A 6,090-nucleotide genomic window follows, 5' to 3' on the forward strand; every position below is an offset into this window, starting at 1 on the left:
ACGCCAGATGGACCCTGACCAAATTCAGAGAGCCATGTACGACCAATATTCTTTCTGATGTTTTTTAAAGTTTAAAGCAGATGACCATTCCATTTGCACAACAAAATAGGAACTGTGAACAGTGTGTGAGCAGAATTTATTTAGTGAGTTGAGAAAAGTCAGTTAATGACATCAGAGCTCCTTTAAAGTCCAGATCCTAACAATCAAAATCCTCTGCAGATGTGGCCCATTCAGAGGTGATGATAAGATTGGCAATTATCTAGTTTTTAACTGAAGAGTGCAGTATTTCAACTTGTTCCCAGGAAACGGATTAAGAAATTTCCAGAGATGTATAATGAAGCATTATTACTATCACATTGTGACTTGGGTTTTCAGTATTATCACTATGTAGAACTGTGCTCTGTGCTAGTCTAGTAATTTTTATTTTGTTTGTGAGTTTTTATGCCTTAAAGCTGCTTCAAAGCAAAAGAAGCTTTCTGCTCATCGGGAAAAGCATATCAACATTGTGTAGCTGCAGCATTTGTAATAGTGTGGTATACTGGCATCACTGTAGTGCAGCTGAGTATTTTCTTTTTATAGTAACAAAACATGCAATATTGCAGTCTTTGTCTAGCTTCCTCTTTCTCATACACTGAAGACAAGAAATAAATTAAGGAAAAGAAAGCAAAGAAATAGAAGGGAAGGGAAGAGAAGGGAGGGGAGGGAATGGGAAGGAAGAGGAGGGAGGGAGGGAGGAAGACAGGAAGGAAGGAAGGAAGGAAGGAAGGAAGGAAGGGGGGAGGGGAAACAGGCAGCTCATAAAAGAGATATAAATGTAATTTGCTCTAAAATCCCTTAAAAGAGGGGCAAACAGTTTTGTTGTTCATGAGGAAAGATACAGTAACACTGAAGAAGATGCAGGTTATGTACAAAATAAATGTATCTATAAGAAAATAAAACTGAATTAAAATGCCTTCAAATATCAGAATTAGTTTCCTTTAGAAAATTCTTCTTTCTGTCCCCAGAGCTTTGAGATTCCCTAATTGTGAGGAACCTCCTTCTGATGAATTAAAACTAGATGCTATCTCTTGGGGGAAAATAAATACAGAAGGTGGCAGGGCTCCTTCCAAATTCCTCTTTAGGAAAAAGCAATAATCTAGTTGCTCATTTATTTTAAGAGAATATTTTTTGATAAACTAAAAGATTTATTCATCAAATAATCTAAATTTATTGAAAATATTCTAATTCCTATGTCATGTGACAGTATGGAAATAATCATTAAATTACACATAGTTTACACATAGTTTATGGATGAATGAAACAAATATTACACATAGCTTATGGATGAATGAAACAACAAATTAAATACTGAATCAATATAATGTGAATTTTGTGGAATTCTTTATACCTTTTACTTGATTAGAATCAAAGTTAAGCTTAAATTTTTAAAAGCTCAATATAAAAAAAATGAAGAAATCTTATAATAATAAATTACTCATGGGGAATCATTCATATTTTACAGCTGTATTAAGGTATAATGGAAGTATAATATAATAAACTAGATAGATATTCAATTTGAAAATTTTTGATTTATCATTATACCTATGAAACCATCACTGCAAATCAAGGTAATGTACATATCAATTGTCCCAAAAGTTTAAACCATCTCCAATCCCTTCCCCAGGCAACCACTCATCTGCTTTCTGTCACTATAGATTAATTTGTATATCCCAGAATTTTAAATAAATGTACATATATTTATGTTCCCTTTTTTCCTCTGGCTTGTTGTAAACAGCATAATTATTTTGAGATTCATCCTTGCTGCCTGAATCAATATTTTTTTAATTATTGAGTAGTATTTCATTATATGGATATACTACAATTTGCTTATCCATTCATCTGTTAATAGATGTTTGGGTTGCTTACAGTTTGGGGTTACTAAAAAATAAAGCATCACGAAAAACTGTGCACCAGTCTTTGTGTGGACATACATTTTATATCTCTTCGATATACAACGGGCAGGGGATGATTAGGTTATACAAAAATCATGTTTAAATGTTCAAGAAACTGTAAACCATTTTTCCAAAGTCATTATAATAGTTTACATTCCTTCCAGCAGTGTATGAGAGTTCAAGTTGCTCTGCATGCTTACCAACACTTGGTATGATCCAAACTTGATTTTTGACAATTCTCCTAGGGATACAGTGGTGTCTCGCTCTGGTTTAATATGCATTTCTCTAATGACTAATGATCTTAGGCATCTTTTTATGTGCTTATTTACATCCATACATATTCTTTGCTGAAGTGTCTGTTCAAAACTTTTGTCCATTATTAATTGGGCTGTATGTATTATTTTTATTGAGTTGTAAGTTTGCTGTACAATATATTTTAGAAAGAAGTCCTTTGTCAGATAAATGTTTGCAAATATTTTCTTCCAGTCAGTAACTTGTCTTTTCTTTTTTGTAACAGTGATTATTGAAGAGCATTTTTTATATTTTTGATGAAATCCAGTTTGGCAATTTTTCTTTTTCTACTTTGTACTTTGTGTGTCTTTTTGTACAGATATTTGTCAAATCCAGGCTCACTAAAATTTTCTCCTCTCTCTTCTAAAGGATTTATCTATCACAATTAGATCTATTATTCATTTTGAGTTAATTTTTGAATATAGTGTGAAGTAAGGGTTGGGCTTTTATCTGTTTTTCTATGGCTATCTAACATCATTTGTTATACGTTTACCTTTTTTTTCCACTCAGTTGCCTTGATACCTTTGTCAAAAAACAATTGATCATATATGTGTGGTCTATATGTCCATTTTTATATCAATACAAAGCTGTCATGACTAACGGAGATTTTTCATAAGTGTTGAAATCAGACAGTGTGACGAGTAACTTTGGTATTCTTTTTCAAAATCATTTTAGTTACTGTATTACATTTGCATTTCTATGTAAGTTTTAGAATCTGCTTGTCAATTTCTGTAGTGAAGACTGCTGGAATCTTAAATAGGATTGCTGAAAACTTCAGAAAAATTCAGGAAGAATTGGTCTTATAAGATTGAATTTTCCAATACATTAATATGATATATTCCTCTACTTAGGTCTTCTCTAATACCTCTCGGCAATGTTTTGTAGCTCTCAGTGTTTCATATGTTTTTCATATTTATCGCTATTTGATGCCTTTGCAAATAGTATTTATTTTAATTTCAGTTTCCAATTTTTCAATGCTAGTATATAGAAACACATAGATTTTTTAGTTTTTTTTACAGGTTTATTGAAGTATAATTGATATTTTTAAAACTTCACGTATTTAATGTATATAATTTGATGACTTCAGAAATATGCATGCATACAACTGTGATATCATCACCACAATCAAGGTAATAAACATCCATCACCTCCAAAAGTTTCCTTGTGTCCCTTTGGTGCGGGGGGTGCTTTTTGGTTTTTTGTGGTAAGAGCACTTAACATCAGATCTACTCTCTTAAATTTTTAAGTGCACCATATCAATTGTTAACTACAGGTACTATGTTGCACAGCAAATTTCTAGAGCTTATTCATCTTGTATAACTATAAATTAATATCTATTGAACAACAACTCCCCATTTCCCCCTCTCCTCCCATCCCTTGGCAACCACCATTCTATTTTCTGTTTCTATAATTTGACTATTTTAGATATCTCACATAAATAGTACCATGCAATATCTGTTCATCTGTGACTGACTTATTCAATGTAGCATAATGTCTTCCAGATCCATCTATACTGTTGCAAGTGATAGGATCTCCTTTTTTTCTGACTGAATAATATTCCATTGTATGTGTATACCACATTTTCTTGTCCCATCATGGACACTGGGTTGTTGCCACATCTTGGTTATTTTGAATAATTCTGCAATGAACATTCTCATTCCTTTTCATACATTTACATATCTTGGAACCTCACTACACTCATAAATTAGTTCTAGTAGGTTTTTCATAGCTTTCTTTGCATTTTCTACATAATTAGATATTCCACAAATAAAAAACAGTTTTACCTCTTTCTTTCCAATCTATATGTCTTATATTTCTTTTCCTTACTTTTTACTACAATAGTTAGGAATTCCAGCAAAATAGTAAAAAGAAGTGAGGAGAAAGGATATCTTTGCATTGTCTCCATGTTAGACGTAAACAACCAGTTTTTACCCATTAAATATGGTGTTAGCACTTGCTTTTGTTAAAGCTCTTCATCATATTGGGGAAGTTATATTCTATTCCTAAATGACTTAGACTTTTATTCACAAATATAGGTTGGTTCATCTAACCTATATTTTTTTCTAACCTGTTAATATGATTATACTGATTGATTTTTTATTATCAAACCAACCTTGCATTCTTTGCATAAAATCCACTTGATCATGATGTGCTATCTTTTTTATATACTGTTGGATTCAATTGGATAAAATTTTATTAAGAATTTTTGTGTATATGTTGATAACAGCTAATGATCTATATTTTTGTGTCTTGTAGAATTTATGCTGGCCTCAAAAAATGAGCTGGGACATGTCCCCTCCACTTCTATTGTCTGTATGTATAGTATTGGAGTTATTAGTTCCTTATATCTTTAGTAGAACTTACCATTTAAGGCACCTAGACCTTGAGTTTCTTTTGCATAAAGCTTTTTAACTACATATTCATTTTCTCTCATTTATTTGGGGCTTTTCAGGCTGTTTCTTCCTGAGTGAGATTTGATAGTTTCTATCCTTCAAAACCTTTGTTCATTTCATACAAATTGTCAAATTTATTTATATAAAATAGTTCATAATTTCCCCCTTACTTTCCTTTTAAAAACTGCAGAATCCATAGTGATGCCCTCTCTCTTATGGTATGGGTAATTCTGTCTTATTTAGCTTTTTTTCTCCTCAGCTGTAGCAAATGTTTATACATTCAATGATCTTTCCAAAGAAATGGATTTTTGTTTCTTCAGTTTTTTCTGTTGTTTTTGTTTTCTGTTTCATTGATATCCACTCTGATCTTTATTGTTTCCTGTCTTATGATTACTTTCTGGCCTAATGCATTTTTCTTTCTCTAATTTCTTAAGATCAAGTTTATATTATTGTCTTGAGATTTATATTTTAATCTAAATATTTAGTGGTATAAATTCCTATATAAGCGCTCTTTAACTGTGTTGCACAAATTTTTTTTTGTTTCATTCAGCTTAAAATACTTTAAAATTTCTGTTGTTTCTTTCTTTGCTGGTGGGTTTTTCAGAATTACGTACTTAAATTTCCAAATATGGGCAGATCGGAAGCCCAGCAAGCAATGAAGATGGCAGAGAGCAGCGGTCGCACTGGCAAGAGCAGCCGGAGCAGCTCGGGGAAGGGGGTTGGTGTCAGCAGAGCAGGTAATTGCTGGCTTCAATCGTCTTTGGCAGGAACAGCGGGTCCTGGCCTCCAAAGCAGCTGAGTTGGAGACGGAGTTGAATGAGCACCGTCTAGTGATTGATACTCTGAAGGAGGTAGATGAAACCTGCAAGTGCTACCGCATGGTTGGAGGGTGCTGGTAGAGTGGACTGTCAAAGAGGTGCTGCCTGCCCTGGAGAACAACCAGGAGCAGATACAGAAGATTATTGAGATACTGACACAGCGGTTTCTGGCAAAGGGAAAGGAACTAAATGAATTCCGGGAAAAGCACAACATGCGTCTCATGGGGGAAGACAAGACGCCAGCAGCCAAAGAAAACTCAGAAGGGGCTGGGGCTGAGGCCAGCCCAGCTGCAGTACTGGTTTCCTAGAGAGCAAGGCCTTTGCATTTTTTCTACCCTGATTCCCACTTCTTATAATTTCTCTTTATTGTTATTATTTTCTCTGCCATTGTAATTTTTTGGTTAATTAAATGTTTTGGTCAGAAAAAAAATTTCCAAATATGTTGACGGTTTCTAGATTTTCTCTATTATTTACTTCTAATTTAATTCCACTATGCTCACACAACATACTTTTTATGATGTGAATATTTTAATAATTATTGAGACATGGATTATGGCCCAGAATATTGTGTCTGTCTTAGTATTTGTTCCTTACATATTTATTCTACTGTCTGGGAACAGAGTGTTTGTGAATGTTAGTTAATTAGTTGGCATCTCA

General features: G+C 33.3%; 1 pseudogene; it reads left to right on the forward strand.

Annotated features, from left to right (window-relative positions):
• Positions 1 to 5,276: 5,276 nt before the first annotated feature.
• On the forward strand, positions 5,277 to 5,741 carry LOC132368585 (prefoldin subunit 2-like; annotated as a pseudogene).
• Positions 5,742 to 6,090: the final 349 nt, after the last annotated feature.

Source organism: Balaenoptera ricei, chromosome 7 (assembly GCF_028023285.1).
Source record: "Balaenoptera ricei isolate mBalRic1 chromosome 7, mBalRic1.hap2, whole genome shotgun sequence".
Lineage (NCBI taxonomy): Eukaryota > Metazoa > Chordata > Mammalia > Artiodactyla > Balaenopteridae > Balaenoptera > Balaenoptera ricei.